The following is an 18,525-nucleotide window of genomic DNA, read 5'->3' on the forward strand; positions in this document are numbered from 1 at the left end:
GTGCTGGTTTGGTAGCTGTCTTCAGTGAAAGGCCTGAAAGCATGAAGCAAGGAGGAGGATGGTTAGCTGGAGGGTACAATCAACGGTCGATGGTTTTCACTTTAATTCCAAACTCACCGACAGCGTTGAATGTTCACTGAAGCAACCACTAAAAACAGAACTCCACTGACTTGACAGCTTCCTTTAATGTCTGAAAGGGGGGAAAAATGAAAATTGACTCAGTGGTTTTAATCATACAGTTTATGCAGTTTGCCACTCTTCACTTACCACCACCAGCACCCTCCTTTGCCCATCCTATGACAATTGTCCAGCAAGGAACTCTCCAGGCTTTGATCCTATGAAAAGAAAAGGTCTGTTTCATTTATTGAAGAGTTTTATTTATCTAGGTTGGGAAATGAGACTGAAATTATCTAGTGTTGTCAGTCAATGCAATCCCATACTTTTACACAACTGGGTAAAAGCACCATGAACCAGCACTGTCACTGACTGCCCAGTCCCAAGAAAGGCTCTTCTGCTTGCTGAATTCAATCAAATCGGAATCTGTTTAGGATTGTTGGGTACTGAATGTTGTTTTAAGCAGTTTTTGTTTCTCAATAAGCTTCTTGGGGGAGGTAGAACTATTTCAGTCTTTCTAAATTGCCATAGGCCAGTAGCACTGTTAAATAATACATTTGTATCTGTTCTAAAAGGAACATCCGGTGTTTTCAAAGGCTTATATAGAACCCATGCAGTTAAGTATGTAGAAGGGCTTTGTAAATTAGACTATCCACCACACATATCTGCCTAACCTAAGAGGTCAACTGAAATCCCATTATACTACTTTAGAGGAAACCAAATCTCAGTATGCTGCAGTGTTAGATGTTCTTTAAAGGTACATTTCAGTTGCCTCCCCCTGTTACACTAACTTTCATGAGAGTATGAAGTGAACTTATCTGGGTCATTCTAACATGGAGATTCCTTCTTGAAGTGTGGTGGGCTTTATTTATTTATTTTTTTTAAGTGTCTTGTCCCTATCAAGGACTTGATTATTACACTTAGTGACGTGTTCGTTCAGATAAGGCTCCAGCAATAATGAAAGTTGTTTGAATTTCTTCTAAACATTTCCAGTTCATTTAGATTTTTCTCTTCTATTAAAACTGATTTTTAGAAAAACTGAACTATATGTAGTATTGCAATTAATGTGTAATACAACAAAGGTTTGTCTTCCTAGGCTATTAAATAGGAAGGGTATGGAAGGGGAGGACAAAGTGATAGAGAAGTATTTTGCTCACTTCCTGCACTGGCAAGCAAAACTGGTCTGCAGAAGAGAATTCCCTTGAGAGGTTCAAGTTCAACTAGATAGTTGTTATCTTGCAGTGCAGTAGAGTTAGTTTCATGAAACTGACAATTCATTGGTTTTCATTAAGTGCAGCATATGAAATCTTGTTTCCTAGTAGTGTGGTATATTTGGCAGATCAATGCATAGTTGATTTTCAATCACTTCAAGCATCTCTTGTTTTAAACCTGCTAATATTTGGGTACTCAAAGCTAAAAGACACCACATACCGTGAGTGTGTGCTATTTGCATTAGTATGGTAAATAAGGCTCCGTGGCAAGGACTTTAAGTCATAGCAATTTCTTTTAACTGATTGATTGTCCTGCATATACTGGAATTGATTGCCTCAATATTTTACCATGGAATAGTAGATTAAGATAAGTGACTTGCTGTCCTTTTATCCAACAGAAAATCATATTGATGCGCACAGGCATGATTACAGTAGCATAAACTGGGGTCATCTTTCCTTTGTGGATTACAGTATGCTTTATAGACAGGGTGCTTCTTTTTTTGGCCTGGGAAATGCATCGCTTGCAATTCTGACAACTTCAGAACTCAAAGTAAATGCAGCAGTGAACTTGTTTTGCCCATACAGCCAAGAACTTGTGATCTATCCACATGTAGCAGACTATAGTCTTTTGGTTTGATTTTATTCCAGTGTAACTGCATTGCCTTCAGTGGAGTTTCTCCTGATTTACATCAGCATGAGTGAGTGGAGAATCAGACTCTTGGACTCGATAGACTTTTGTTCCTGTCTGTATGTGTTCAATATTGTCCCAGTGAAATGAATAGACTTTACAGTTTAGGGTCACTCATGTTTAGCATGGAAGTGGAAGAATGTTTCCTTTTTATTCTCCTTCTCTGTCACTCTCTTTCAATGCACTATCTTGCCTGGCTGATAACCTTGAAAATAGGTTTGTTAGGTGCTGTGGATGTGTTACATTCTACTTTGAAAACTACAACTGGCTTCTCATTCTAGTCTTCTAGATTGGCGATAAATGTAAAACCACAATGTTGCTTTATTTAACTCTATGCTGATGGAAGTGGAGGTTCATGAGAAATCCAGGCACCTATGAGCTGCAGTCCTGATGCTCAAAACTTGCAGTTTGTGCAGGGTAATAATGCTTTCCTTTTCTGTCATCTGGTTTTCATTTAAAAAAAAAAAAAAAAAAAATCCCAACTAGGCAAATATAGCTTAGCTGGCTGTGCTACAAATGCCAAATTTATTTTAAATTTTATTTCAAATCTCCAGGCTTATGAGAACATTCAGATTGGATGTATGCTTTTTTTTTTTAATTTAAGGTTAGTAGGTCATAAATAAACCAAAGCACTTTCCTTGCTATGAGCAATAGGGTCATAGTGTACATGAAATATCACTTTTTAAAAAGTAGAAACCTAATGTGAATTGACAGAGGTACAGGAGGAAGTAGTTCATTGTGTCGCTGTAAAGGCCATAGGGATTTGGGCTGTTGAGATTGTCTGTTTTAGGAATAGATTAGATATCTTGTCTGATGACCTGCAGTTAATTTAAGTGACTGCCTTTGCCAGTCCTTCCAGAGGGCAACTGTGTGAAATAGAGCATCTCATCTTCAGTCTCCAATCCTTTTCCTCTTCTTGATGGCTGACCTAAATTGAAGATATGGGTGTTGTGCTGCACAAACAATTACTTTGCTGCTATGCAAGCTACATCTGTACTCCCAATTAACAGACTTCCACATTTTTTATTTTTTTATCATGTATCAAAGAAGGTTTAACTGCATAATATTGGCTAATAACAGCAACTAGATTTCATTGTTCACTACCACTCATGTTTATCAGTTTCCCTATATAGGACAGTTATTTAGGCTTCTTTTCTCTACTTCCCTGCTCTCTTCTTTGCCCCTCTTCTTTTTTCTCCCTCCACCACACACCCATCCATTGGGGAATGAATGGTAAATGACAAATAGGTCTGGATCCATGTTGCCATTCAACATCCTTTTTAATCAATCTCTCTGCCCTTGCAGGCAGTGAGACTCTTAAGAAAAGCACCTGGTTCGTTGTACAAATAGTCTGGAACTGGAGGTATCTTGCAAGTATTTACAGTTCGAAGTTTTAAATTCTAGCATCTCTTTAGGGATACACTTTTTCATTTTTTTTTTTTTTAAATTCTATGCATTGATTGAAAGATGGTTAATGTAGCTCAGTGCTTTGAGTGGCTTATAGCATCTTTAAATTGCATTGACAACGTTGAACAGTTAATAGCATCCCCTGGATGTTGTTAAATTGTTACTATATGGAAAATGATGTTTTGTGTATAGATATTCATTTGTCTAGAAGCAAGGAGCAAAAACAGAGTTTGCGACACATGCAGAACAATCACTTGTGTTCAGTTATTGGAATAGTGGAAGTAGCCAATCTCCCATAGTCAACAAACTTTCAGTTATACACTTGGGGACAGGAAGAAATGGGGGTGGGGGGGGAGGAGGGTGTGTGAGCGAGAAAATTTTGACAGTAAAGTGAGTTCCAGTGGCAGTGTCTAAAAATGGTATTCAGACAGATCCTCAGCTGGTATAAATTGACACAGCTCCATTGGTAGAGCTATGCCAGTTCACACCATATGAAGTCCTGAGCATGATTTGCAAGTAGAGTGAGGCATAATTACTGGTTCCTTTTATTCCCTTTTAAAATTAGTTTACCTGTTCTTCTGTTCCATTTTTCATGGTGTTCTTCCATTTAAGAAATATAAAAAACTCAATGCTGCATCTTCTTATTGACACCAGACCTGAAATAAATTAATACACACACACACAGAATCCCATTAAATATTGATAGTGTGCTCTTTTCACTTAAAGGAATTAAATCTACTTGACCATTGTCAACAGAAGCTTTATTTTATTTCTTGGCTTGCTGTCCAATACAAGTCACTTTTATAACACAAGTTTAATGTCAACATTGAAATTAAAATTTATGGACTCTGAAAGAATGAAGTCCTTTGGTGGCAGAAAGGGCAGGCAGGGAGGGAAGCATTACTTTTCTGCAGCACATGTATAAAAAGCAACAATAAAACCAAATATTACTTTTCACTTTTATCTGATGTTCTCACAATATTTTTACAAACCCTAATTGAAGTGGATGGAAGTTGGGATGTGTTAGGAGTGCAGAATCAATTCCTAAACTCAATGCAGTAATTACTAGGTGGAGTTCTAGGCTGGTGTGTGCAGGAGATCAGATTAGGTAGTCATAATGGTGCAGTACTGGAGCAAAAGGTTGTTCTAGGGAATACTTGCACCCATCTGTGAAATGCAGCTTCCTCTGGGGAGAAGAGTAGCAGCTGTGTAACATGTCAGAGTAATACTACATACTAGTCTAATACAGGAAGGGAAAACATTGTTCTGTTCAATATGAATAATATATGGCTTTGTGTAAATTCTGCCATTTACAGAGCCTTTTTTTCTAATGATATGGTGTATACAAAACACCAAAACTATACTATAGACCAAATATATTCCTGGTGTAATTCTCCATGTCATTAAAGAATAAATGTTGGCATAGTAGAAAACCTGTTTTGAAGTGAAATAGCAGCTATAGAACTCTTCTTAAAAACTGTATGACAAACATACATGACACAGACAAATTGCTGAATAAATACATAGCTTCTCTCATTCTAGAAGATTTCTCTGATGGCTACTGAAGATGGTTTTTGAGTAAACTTGCTATGCAGAAATTAACTGTGCTGTCACAGTTTAATTAAACCTATCAGCTAATATTACATGTATGCAACATAATCCTTCTGGGAAAGAGATGCTGTTTAGCCACAGTAGTTTAGGACCAGTGCAAGTATGATCAGTGGTGGTGATATACCTGATTACTCTTACAAAAATGATTCCAAGAACTATAGGCTTTCAGGATAAATTTTTAATTTTGGAAATTTGCTAAAATTTTTATAGTGATGAAAATACATTAACATGACCTAGTTTGCAAGGTTTTCAAAGTGCACATACTGTATATTGAATACGTCCGTTATTTGTTTTAATTATCTTAAACTTATCAGGCCTGATTATGCCACACTTAAATGAGTAGTTCTGTTTGAAATCAGAGGAACTATTCAAATGTGAAAAGGTTACAGAATTGGACCTAAAGTCTGTGCTTTAATTTAAAACCAATAATTAATGGACAATTTCAAATACTGTTTGCAGTTTTCCAAGTGCTCTTGGGCTACAATTTTCTACTCAGTTTGTTACTGGAACATGTTACTGTTTATGGAAGATATACACATTTGTGTTAATAAATCATATATAAGCATTTGTTCTTTAGATCAGTCAAAATAGTATGCAACTGCTTTCTACATCAATATCCATGAAGCAAAACTCACCTACTGACTTCACACTTAGCCTCTATTATTCTAGCAAATGTTTCAGCCATCGAACTTTCTAGGCAAGGCAAGGCAGAACGGTGGGAAATAAAAACCGTCTGGCATGGAGTTGTGTGTGGCCCAGGCTCAAAACATGTCAAGTGGAAACTAAATCATCAAAGATGGGGTGACAATTAGAAGCAACATGATAAGCTCATGCTAAAAGCACAAGAAGTTCAGCTACTAATTCTCTGTATTCACTATCACCTTTTGAAAGCAATTTCTTATCAGGACTCCTGTCTTGATTGCCTCAGGCAGACATTCTTTCCTTATTTGATGTAGAACATAGTCTAGTGGTTAAAGACCAGAATGATGAGTTGGGAGATCTGTATTGTATAGTCCCAACTCTGCCACATAATTTCTTAGATTTTTGCATACAAGCCACTACAGCCAATAATTTTAAAGCTGCACTCATAAAACATATGGTGCACCTCCTAGTTGTGGCTGCACACAAGCAAATGGGTAAAATACATGTGAGGCAGTGATGCCCAGTAAATAGGATACTGGACTGGGAGTTAGGAAATCAGAGTTCTCTATTGCTGGTTCTGCTGTGTCCTTGCTCTCTTCAGGGCTCTTCCTCCTTTTGTCCATCTGTTAAATAGAGGTAATAATACTTATCTGCTCTTGTAATTCATTTTACAATCTGTGGATGAAAGGCGCTATATAAGTAATTGTTGTTGAAGTTCTAAAGTCCATTGAGTGTCTTCAGTGCTAAGGCTTTTTTTTTTTTTTTTTTTTTCTTTCAGTGCACTGTAAAATGGGAATATAATATTTCCCCACCTCACAGGAATGGTATGGAGGCTTGTTTTCATAAATATTTGCAAAGCACCTTTTTAAGGTGCTTGCATGATAGTCCATGGAATAGTGCAAAGTGCTGATATTTCACATGAACAAAAACCTATTAACTTTCAAGTCTCTGTAGCAATTGAATTTCAGACTGCAGCCCCAATCCTGCACCTATCTGGTAGCTAGTGCAGGATTGGGGCTTATATAAAGCTCAGATGAAAGTTTGTTTGCTTGGATGAAGAGAGAGCAGGGTAGTTGCCTGTGTTCTAAAAACTGCTCACCCTGGAGAAAAGAGTATGGCTTTCAGGACAAAGTGCTGGATTGGGACTCTACAGATGTGTATTCAATTCCTGCTTCCAACAGACTTCCTGTGTGATCTTGGGCAAGTTACTTAATCTCTGTGCCTTGGCTCTCTACCTGTAAAGTGGACACACTATTACTTCCTTTCTACTACCCTTGATCTGCCTTGTTTACAAACTGTCTTTTTAAGAAACTGTACCTGCTCACATGGGTGTGTATAGCACCTAACATAACCTAACCCTGAAATTTGGTTTTATCATATAGGACTTATTTTAATACATTTTGCATATTATGTGTGTGTGTTTGCAGATAGCAGCACTGAGTGACTATAATGGCTATATTTCAGGTTATTCACAGTGTAAAATCAAAATGAATCGCTAATTAGGAAGAAAAGGACATTTTAAACTTTTCTTTAAATATCTTATTTTAAAGCAAAAATTATGTTTAATGGTTAAGATATGTGTGCTTCTGTCACCCTTCAGAGTCTGGTGGAGTAACAATAGGGTTTAAATTCATTCCCCTTTTTGTTTCTGATTCACTGTAGCATTGAACCCTCGGAACCCCCAAATTCTCATACTCCCCATTCTCTCACTTAGTTACTTTCAACCAAGGTGAATGTTTTTATCCCTACAGTGTCTATTTCCCTGGTCTATAATATGGATAACATTTACCTACCTCATAAAGGTGTAGTGGTGATTACATGTTCAAAGCACTATACAGACATTAAAATACTATATAAACCCTAAATAGTGTTATTTCACACAACTTGCAAGTTATCAGCATATTAGTGTGTCTGAATCTAGAGAAGGCACAAGGAATTTATCCTTCTAGGAAATACGACATTGAACATTGTGTAGGGTCTCAAATAAGACATGCATCTCAGATATACGCTTTGTGTTGGAAATGAGCTCAAGGAAAGAAATGGCACTCCACTCAGAACTGTGACTTTGAAGTCTTAAGCGCAGTAAATTATTATGATAACCTTATAGTTTTGGCAGTAAATATATCAGTGCTTTTACACCCTTACTTTTGTGAAAAAATATGTGCTGACCAAGATCCAAGCATAGTTATTACATCGGGCATTTAGTGAGGAAGAATGTAACTTTAACTGGTCGTAACATTCTACTTCACTTCTTGTCTTAAAATATGACTGTTACTATTAACTATCAGCCGTAAGCAATCTTCAACACCAGACACTGAGCATTTCAATGGCGGATGAATTGATCCTGTGTATGTATATGGGATGAAATTGTGCTCTTGAGATGTGTCCATGTAAGTGAGACCGTGGAGTGGCACCGGCTAAGCATTTAGTATTGGACTGTCTTCCAGCACCAACAGGACTCATTAGGGTGGAACTGAGGTTGAAAGGGGTTGGTTGGAATACTTTGTTCATCTTACTGCTAGTGCCTGTTGCCAGCCTCTGCGTGCGCACTAGACGACTGAAGGCTATTACACACACAGCTGACAAATCATGGCCCCATCACCACCCTTGGGACTGTTGCAGTACAGAGGATCCTGTCTTGTACGTTAGTAGGACTCCTCTAATACAATTGCATGGCATACAGGTTTGGGGGGATGGGGAAACTCCCCAGGCCCCCTCTACCTCAATCACCACTCAGATGCTCCATCACAAGGGAGGATTTGGCCTAGACTAATTAAGACTTCTAGCATTCTTTGAAGATGCAAAGTTGTTATTCCCCTCAAGTACAAACAGCATTCTGGGCATTACAAATATTGTCATCTTGACTTCTTAGTATATCCATTTCTCTCAAACTTAGTGACTACAGATGGCTAAAAAGAAGTCAGAAGAACTGTTCAGCTAAAGAGTGACAACTGTTGAGAAGCCCAGTAAGTTTAACCCACTTTCATTCTTGTATCTTAATCAGCTGTTGATGTTCAGGCAACTGGAGAGTAACTCCTTCCCTGTGCACCAAGTATTAAGATGCTCAGCCTTCCTAAGCAGGTGCACTGGATTCCCCCAAGAGCTTTCTCAACAGCCCAGTTTCTAGAACAATGTCAGAAATGATCATCTTGGGAAAGGAGCTATGTGTCTACAATTCTGAGAAAGAATTTTCTTCTTAGAGCCTACTAGAACAAACTCGTCTCCAGAGCTTGGGAGAGTGGTGAAATTTCCATGAATAAATGGCTGTGCATTGAGGCAAGTAGTAACTGGATCAGGCCCTTAAGTAGCATTTGACAATCGAGATGAATCCTTTAATGTATTTTTAGGCAGGTATTTATTTCTGCAGACCCATAGCCCTAAAATCCTACCTATCCTAAATGGAGGGAGGGACTCTGTAGAACTTGCCCTGCAGGGCAGGCAATTTCTCACAGTCAGAAACAACTTAAAGGCTACAGGACTCTATAATTATCATATCAGTGTCTGTATTTTCCAATGCAATGGGAAACTGACCAATAAATCAAGGGTCCTACTCTGGCTCCTTTTGTATACAGGTGGAATCCAGCCCTACCTCCTTTGCCTTTCTGCACAGTGACTATTTTGAAGGGGGAGGAGGGAGTTAGCACCACCAATGCCACCGTAAATTCCATGGGGTCCTGTAGTGAAGGGAACTCATGCTGTGTCCTTTTCAAAGTTATAGCAATTGCTGCTCCTGAGTATGCTCCAGTGCCTCCCGAGGTTTCCTGCTGGCAGATCACCCCCAGCCACTGCTGTTTGAAATACCTGTCTGCTACCCTCAAACGCTGTAATAGAATTAAGCTGTGGATCTAGAAACTAAGCAAGGATTGCATTACATTAGTACAGCATGCACAGAATAGAGCTGATGATCAATGAAATAGTTACTAGTAATGTAAGATTACCCACTAGGAAGGGAAATGTTGCTGTATTGCCCTACATTCACAGAGGACAAAACAAGATGGGAGACATTTCACCGTAAAGGTTCTCTCAGTAAATCTGTTTTTCAGTATCACTTCTCAGAATTTTACCTCCACGTCTGCAATGCAGGTACTATCTGTGTCAGGGACTCCAATCTATTAAGTAAGGTGTCTTAACAGAGACTCATGGACTATCACCTCTCCCCACTTACAGTCATGAGGAACACCTCGTGCATTACATAATGTCTGTGGGTATTTTTAAGAAATTATTTACACGGCGACAAGAATTTGGGGGGGAGGGGTTAAAGACTTGAAGCTAAACTCCTAAATAAACCACCAAACTTTCAAAAGTTCTGAGCACACAGCTACATCCATTCAAAACAAACATGCTAATTATGGGCTCAATTCTGCAAAGTGCTGAGCTTGATGTAAATTGTGTGTTCAGCACCTGAGAGATTGGGCCCAAAATATACATGTTTAATATAGCAAGGGCCACTCTACATTGGCACGTGCTCCAGTGGCTTCAGCCATCTGAAGTGGACCAGCAACCTATTAGTACAGTGGCTTATTGTTAGTCTTCTTTCACCCCTTTAAAATATATTTTTATGTGCATGAGCAGGTCTATGTTGTGCAATGTATCTGTGACTGAAGAAAATTAGTTACCCATAGAAGGGTAAAAGAGTAGATCAAAGGCTATAAGCGCCTTCTCCTTAGTATCCTGCATAAAAGTTTTCTTATATTTTAAAGCTTTGTCTTCTCTGCCTAGCCAGTGTCCTGCTTCCTGTCCCCAGTGAGTGTGGCTGCCCTTTTGAGGAGCACTTTATGGTCCAGTAACCACTGTCTCACTTTCTATTGACAAAATGAAACAGGACTCCTAATTTATTTGTTTCCAGTAGAAAGTGTGAGGTGGAAGTGATTGTTGAACCACAACCTGTGCTGAGTGGAGCTGGGCTTATTGGGGTGTCGGGAAGAGCTGTAAGGGTTCGTCTGTGGGGTTTTTTGGGGGGGGAGTGTCTCGTTTTCTTTATCCTTCGGCTCCTCACTATTCCCAGCACCTCTAGTTCTTTTCTCTAGGCCAGGATGAGAGGAGAAAGCAAAAAGTCCTGAGAAACTGAATTTGGTTCCTTAGAGCAGCTCCTAAATCTTGTCCTTAATTTAAATCTTTGCTTAAATGCTGCCCAGCTGCTTCTCCAGCCCAGCAGCAGTGGTGCTTTACCTTGCAGGTCCAGCCAGTGCAGTGATAGTCAGGATTTAAGCTAACATCCCATTTAGGGAACTTGACTGAGAGCTGATTTAAGGATCCAAATTCCATTTCTCAGGGGATTGGCAAAGGAGGAGTGTGAGAGCATGGGGGAGACACAAGCTTGATTTTCATTTATTTGTATCATGATAGTGCAGTGGGGACCAAAGAGAGATCAAGGCTGTTGTGCTAGGCACTGTACAAACACCTAGTGAGGGATTGCCTCTTCCCCCATACAGACAAGTCCGGCAGGGTAGGAAGGTAAACAAAGGCACAAAGAGGTGAAGTGACACTTTGCAGACAAAGTCTGTAATTTAAAAAGAAACCCCTGAGATCATTAGGCCAAATGGGGGCTAGAAAGGAAGTGGTGAAAGATAGACTGTGGGTGGGTGGGTGAGAAACATGCATATAAGATTTTAAGGCTAAGCCAGCTATTCAGAATGTGCCTGGACAACTGGTCCTATATTTTACAAATTCAACAGGGAGTTTAGGTGCCTAACTTGTGACTCCTTGAAGGGGCCTGATTTTTAGAAAATCAGACCCCTAAAAAGTGTCTCATGTTGGGCACTCAAACTTAGTCTTCAGTGTCCACAGCCATTATCGAATATGTTTGTATGTTGACTATTGTTGTCTTGCTTTTGCATAAAATCCTCTCTGGAATAAGAACTTTTCTTGATTGTCTGCATTTTAATCTATACCTTCTATATATTTTAATCTATAATCTTCATAGATAGTAGAAAATGTGGGAGTCTACTTCATGGATTTATCCTTTTGTATAGGTAAACAGGTGACGGATACTTTTTTATATCTTTCTTGTTCAAAGCTTGAGGTGAAATTCATCTCTGTGCAGAGGGCTATTACTAGGCCCAAGAACCACTTAAATCATATGCAAACCCTATATTGGAGGCTTTATGCTGACTCTGCATACTGAGTGACTTTCTTTCTTGGTGAATGTGATCCAAGTGCTAAAAATCTGTGGCTGAAAAGTGTTAAGTTAAAAACACAGGTCAGCTAGGTACATAAATATTATATAGTTAAATCTGTAATGGGTTCCCACAGTACATTAGTTTTGTTTAGAATTCCATAATCCTGCTGATTTTTATGGCATCTCTTCCAGGAGTACACTGCTTGCAGAAAACTCAATCTAAACATTTTCTGTCACACTGGAGGATTATTACACTTTCACTTGAGTAACTAATTAGCCACAAGCAGTTTAACCACTGCTGTTTAGGACAAAAGACACTACCAAGAAAGCTTTTATTTCTGTTGTGGAAAATGACCTCAGGCACTTGGTGGGAGGAGGGGCAGAAAGGAGACGTAATTTTCCTGCTTTCTTTCAATATAACTCAAATATTTTTGTTTTTAATTGAATTACTAATAGGCAGTGTTAGAGCATTCGACTGTGACTCTCAAAAACTCAAATTCCATTCTAGATCAGACTCAGAGCTGCTGGAGGATGTTGGACAAATCACCTTCTGTGATTATGCCTCGGTTTCCCCTTTGATAAAGTGTGGTTAAATCATTTATTTAACAAAACACTTGGAGAGCTGTGTCTGAAAAGTGCTGTGTAAGAGCAAGGTGTTAATGGTACTACTGTATGCTGTGAAAGATGTGTTCTGTAGAAATTGTGGGGTGAGGAAGGAATGGGGTAAAATATTTTGAAACTTGAGCCAGATGATTTTTGAGATTTATCGTTTTCTTAATATACCTATAAATTTATCAAGAAAGTGATTTAAGATGAGACTCTGACCTCACTGAAATCAGGAGGGGATTTGCCACTTACTGCAACGGCATGATTTCACTCAACAATTTTAAGAAATGTGGAGGAAAAATACGAAGTGTATTACAAAAACTCTGAAATCAAGATGTCATGCAGCAGTGCTGTCATTTCTCCACTGTCCCGTATTCCCTGTGGCAGTATTTACAAGAGAGAGCAGATGTCCTGGCAGCCTTTGCTCTCTCTCTCTACTTACTTGACGAGGTTAAGAAATTCAGTCACTAATGCATGTAACATGTTTTAGAACGTTGGTACTATAGAAGTGCCAAATCTTTTTTTTATTGTTCAGTAAACAAATTGGTGGGTATTGGTGAGGGTCATTTACCCATGCTTACTTCTCATTGCTGCTTAGCAAAACACAAGATGAGGGGCAAGGGCTGTTCAAGCAGATACCACCTTATTTATTCAAGACTTCTGTCAAGACTTTCTCTCCTCTCCTCTCAATATTTCCTCTCTCTATCCTTCCCTGCCACTGCTGTCTCAGCCTCCTCCTCTTGCTACCTTCAAAATATGATAAGCTTCAAAGAGCTCTGCTGCCCACTTGTAGCAAAGCTGTTTGGAACCATTAGTGGAGAGCGTGAGGCTGGGGCCTGATAATGCAGCTGACAAACAAGATTGGGGCCATTGAGTCTTGATAGCATCAGATTCAGTCCTTGGTGGTTTTATCAGACTTCTTGCATAGTGTATGTGGAGACTGTCTCCATAGCATGTATTCTGAAGAGTCTGACATATTGTTCTCTTGCTGTGTTTTCTCAGTTCTGGCTGTGATACAAGCTATTTCACGGATAGATAGAAATACAGTGAAGGGTAAGATCATGGGTAACTGTGAAAGGACAGTTTTGATATACATGTCAGCAGATATAATTTCATGAAAAAAGAAACATCGTACCAATATGGCAGAGCCATCTCAGAGAAGACCTTCCTGTAGCAAATTGGCACTGCAGTGTCATCTGTCCATCCAAACCAGTCTTAGGTTGGCATTTGTCTTCCAGAAATGGAGCAAACTACTTCAAACTTGGCATAGGGCCATTGTAACAGATGGGCATAAATGTAGGCAGCCAAAGACTCTATTAGGCAGCACTGAAATAGGGAATATCTAAATATGAGAGCTGCTCAGAAAAAGAAGGGGAGAGGATTCAGTGAAAGCTCTTGTTTTCCATAAAAATTGTGTATTGTTGAAATACATGCGTTAATCTTGAAATTACACATGGAGGGAGGGAGAGAGAGAGTGTTAATTTCAATATATCGATGCCTCCCTTGACTATCTTGAACAGTAGCATTGGTGGAATAGTCCAAAGTGGGATTCTTTGGTTCCATTGACTGACTCCAATTTACAGTGTAAACTGTAAGGTTCTTGTGGTAGTTATAATTGAGTATAGGATCCCTGATAAATGACAGGGTTTTTAGATGCAGTGTTTAACTTTTCTTTTTCAACATGAATATTTATTTCTTGTCATTCTTCTTTGATTTCAATTGTCCCTTTGTTTTGACTTGGATATGTCCAATGAGTTTTATTTGGAAGATGGGCTTCATAACAAGGGCTTTTATGTAGAGGAAGGTTCAAAGCATAAAATTCCATCTGAATTTGAAACATCCTAAAGTTTGGGCCTGTTTTGGTTCAGCCCATTAAGATAGGTGCCATTTGCAAAATACAAATGCAGAGCCAGATAACATTTTTGAACTCCCCCTATGTTTGGGTTGTTCAGATCCATACCCATCTCTAGTCATAAGATGTGGCATGCTCAGCTATGATAAGTTGCTGACTGACAGTCAGCTGAGCATCAATTGCCACAGTTCTAAAGACATGTTCTATGGCCCTTTGTTGATTTGCATGCTCAGAAGAGGTGGGCACATCATGTGAAAAAATCTTTTAATGTCTAGGGAGCAGTGAACATGAGACGGTCTTGTTTTTTTAGTTTTAAAGGAATCCTGCCCCCCTGAATATCTCCCTATGTATTGATTTGGTTTTGGGAATGTTACATAACTCCCCTGAGTGAGACACACCATCAACAATAGAGCTCAAACCTAGGGACCGCCTGATGTAGCAGCATGAGTCTTTATGTTCTGAGCCAAAAGACCCAGCTCTCTAAGCCCAAGATGTGGAGTGGAGGGGGACAGAGGACCGTCTTGTATGGACTACAGAAGCAGGCATATAAGCACTCTCCAACTTCCCTGTTAAGATCATTAATTTACTTGAATGTGATTCAATATTAACATTAGCTGTGCCAAATGGTATCTGAACATTGTGACTTTCTTTTAGAGGAAAAAGGGGAGGCATGAAATACATCCATCAACCAAATGAATGAGGTGAATGTTAAAATGGGTGTTCCGTGGTTTTGAGAAGCTATAGTAAGAGTTGGGCTGTGCTCTGTACAACAAACTTGTTGGGAATGGGTATAGAGAGCACTTCTGATATTTGACTATTGAAGAATAACAGACGTTTGTAAAACACGAGTAAAAAGGGGTATGAATCAAAGATAAAGTATAGTAGTTTGCTGTAACTGTTACCTGGCACACGTGTCCAGATTTTTTTTCCCGCCAAGAACATCAGATCAAACATTTGAGCAGTGGCTTCCATTTTTACATCTGCAAATTGTATGCCTGCAACATTATTTAAAAAAAAAAAAAAAAAAGTATTGAATTTCAAACTGCTGTAAAGCGCAAACAAGCTCCTATTATGCCAACTTTTTTGAATAGGTTGTCTTATAGATCCCACCTTCACTTTCAGCAGCAGCAGTAACAACAAAACTATTGTGGTGGCCTCCTTTGATAGGACTGAGGGACCCAAAAACCCATTTAGAATTCTCTAAGACTTATTTTGTTTTAAGTGAAATGTGGTAAATGAACCTCTTCTCAGCATCTACTTTTTGTCTCTGGGCTCTCACTGGAATCTTAAGGGTTCTGAACAAACACAAATAAGGAAAAGCAATGAGTAGTATTGTCAGTTTACTTTTTTTTTTTTAAATCAAGAAAATCCCACTTTAGCAAAGTTGGATGAAATCTGTACTTTGCAACATAAATTTTATCTCCTAAAAATTAAAGTAAGCACCTAAATGTTGATATATTTAGATTTTTGTCAGATACTTAATTATAAACTGAACTTTGAATTTGGGCTGCATCCTGTTGGCTCTGGCTTTCCTCCTTGCATTTATCTCAATGCATTTCAATTTTTTTTAATTTTTAGACTATAATTTTGGAGCTCAGAACCCAGTGCATATCTCATTCAGACTTGCACTTTATTTGAGCCTGTTTATAAAGTTAGTATTGAATCCAGTCTCTCTCTATAAAATGCCTATCACTCTGCCAGGTTCTTGATCAGAGAAGCTTAATGGTGCCAGGAATGAATCACTGTGTGATTGGCTACAGGATGCAATCCCTGTCTAGGACCATCTGTAGTAGTCCTAATCCTGCCATCACTTCAATGAGGAGTAGATGATTTAAAGAAAATGACGTGAAGTTGCCATTTTGTAATATCTTCCCTGATAATCTGCATAAATTAGGGAGTTAGTTGCCTTAAAACAGAATCAAGAGGGAATATGTTTTATTTTTCCATATAATACATTACATGTAGTGTCCTACATATTCTGCCATTGTAGAATTTGCCACAAAATTCATCACTTGTTATAGAGTTGTATTAAAATATTTAGTTTTTTCTTTAAACAGCAGCAACTAACATTGGTTCAAAGAACTTTGACACTGGGAACCAAGTATAAACCAATGCGAAGTTTTGTCTTCTGAATTTGCAAACTATCTGAAACAAGGGGCCTGAATGGAGTGAAAGTGAATGGCCTTATTCATCTCAATGGACTGTTTACTCTGGAACCTAAAGATGTAAATTTATGTCAGCATTAACTGTTTTGCTGCTGATCTTTCAACCTAATCGTCCAGCTGATGTATTAATCCAACAATTCCGAACTGCTTCCCAGATGCCAAAAGCCCAAAGAAACTACTCAGCTACCAAAACCTACAGCTACCCTCCATCCTCCCCCCACCCACCTCCCAACGTTATTAATGCAATTATCCATCTGGAATACTGACAACTTAAAATATAGCAGAACATAATTGAATCCAATGTCAAAATTACTAGCGCAGGGGTTAAATAAACATGGAAATGAGACACTTTCACATTACAATCCTTGATTTTTAAAATTTAAAATCAAGTTGCCATGCTAGACTGCCACAGAATCCAGGAAGAATCGATGCCCAGCATGCTAGCGAGGAGACATGCCTTTGATTGGAATGCATTTTCTTTCATTGTCACTTACGCTATTTCAGATGATTTATTTAAAAGTAATTCAGAATTGTGGGGGGAAAAAAGTCAAAATAATTCTTATGGAAACCTGAGCAGGCTACGTTAACTTGGTTTAAAATCATTTCGCAGATCAACTTCTGGCCAAGAACTTCTGTTAGAGTTGATGGAAGTTCTGCTGATTTACACTAGCTGAGGATCTGGCCTGATAATTCCATAGAGCACATAAAGTTTTGAGTAGAGAATATCCTTCAGTATCCCTTCTTAGCATTTCTCAGCCTTAGCCACTGATTGAAAATATAAATTTCAATCCCATCTCCAAAACAGTGAACTAAAATGGATGATGATCAGAGCCTGATTCTCATCTGCTGTAAATTCAAGTCAATGGAGCTATGATGACTTGGCTGAATTTTTCTAGCTATTTCAGACATGTTATGTGATATCTCGCAATAAACAGAATAGTTCTTCAGTGGGCTACCTCTGTGGACAAGAGACTTTGCTCGTTCCTCCCCTCCCCTTTGCCTTAATCCCCTTATTAAATTAGCTATGATGTAAATAATCAATTTTCTGGCAAGCAGAACAACAGAAGTCATTTTAACAGTCCGGTTATGACTCTCTCTTTTTTTGTTTCTACGTTTTTTCCATATGGTTTCATTATCTGTGTATTGAAGTGACAGCTCTCAGGTGATGTGGACAAGAACCAAGCCAAGTAATCTGTCCTCCGGGGTTTGTATTGTCTCCAGCTGGGCAATCCTCCAGGGAGAGGTTCAGTAAGAAAGCCAGAGCCACGAAGTCTGCCTCTATAAGAAAGAGCATTTGCTGCAGTTGATAACTCGAAGGATCCATTATATGCAGCTGCCTGTTTTTAGGTGTGTGATTATGGGGGCTGAAATTTTAAGCCTCTGTTGAGGATTCAAGTATTTTTTGCTAAGTATAACTTACTTAGGTATTCTAAATCAGACTGAAGTGAGACTAAGGAATAAAGATAAGTAAATAGAATTGGTATATAAGGAATGGTAGACTTTTTATTTCTCCTAGCAAATAGCTGGATGGTCCAGTTAAAAAGAAGTATTATTTCATGAACTTTTTGCTCTAGTAAAACAACATAAAATCAACTCTCTGACCAATTGTTTACTCCAAGATTCACAGCATAGGTTCAGTGTTTGACAGTTATTTGCCTCCATCTCAGAGGCAGAGTTTGCACTTGTTCCATGTGGAAAACAAGTGTCTAATCAGAAAACAAGTTCTAAAACTATGTAACAGATGCATTGTTGCTGATCTTCTTATTTAACTGGCTTTGAAAACTCTGGATTGAGATATCACAACAGAATGAACATTACTGGACCCAAAATGGGAATAGGAGGGGCAACCCTGGCTATCCTATTTTTTGTGTAGCACACTTTTTTCACTAGATTATCAGATGAGAGATAGCTGATAAACCAATATATGACATGACTTTCACCTGGCTAAAGATGTCCACATGCTACCAAATGTTGCTGCTGGAACTGCTACTTCTGATTGGGCTCTTCATACCGCATCACACCCCAATAGCAAGTCATGCACTTTCTCTGAAGGGAGAATCTTGCAGAAACACTGAGGAATGACAACTGTTTTTGAATTGTAGCTGCTACCC

The 18,525-nt window shown here is 38.7% G+C and overlaps 2 long non-coding RNA genes across 3 annotated transcripts in view; one reads left to right on the forward strand and one right to left on the reverse strand.

Annotated features, from left to right (window-relative positions):
- The window catches only part of LOC137146744 (uncharacterized), a 140,914-nt gene that overhangs the window by 36,383 nt on the left and 86,006 nt on the right, over window positions 1-18,525 (forward strand). Inside the window, exon 1 of one of the 2 annotated variants that reach the window (XR_010918029.1) lies at window positions 8,568-8,639. The exons of the other annotated variant lie outside the window; for it this stretch is intronic. This is a non-coding gene — a long non-coding RNA (uncharacterized lncRNA). Of the gene's footprint in view, window positions 1-8,567; window positions 8,640-18,525 lie in introns of those variants that run through there. 2 annotated transcript variants of the gene reach the window in all.
- Window positions 3,991-18,525, reverse strand: part of LOC137146742 (uncharacterized) — a 74,693-nt gene continuing 60,158 nt past the window's right edge. The window contains exons 5-6 of the long non-coding RNA XR_010918027.1: window positions 15,152-15,244; window positions 3,991-4,076 (exon numbers count right to left, since the gene is read on the reverse strand). This is a non-coding gene — a long non-coding RNA (uncharacterized lncRNA). The remainder of the gene's footprint in view (window positions 4,077-15,151; window positions 15,245-18,525) is intronic.

This window comes from Emydura macquarii, unplaced genomic scaffold (assembly GCF_026122565.2).
Source record: "Emydura macquarii macquarii isolate MOO-44397 ecotype Brisbane River unplaced genomic scaffold, CSIRO-AGI_Emac_v2 contig_480, whole genome shotgun sequence".
Classification (NCBI taxonomy): domain Eukaryota; kingdom Metazoa; phylum Chordata; order Testudines; family Chelidae; genus Emydura; species Emydura macquarii.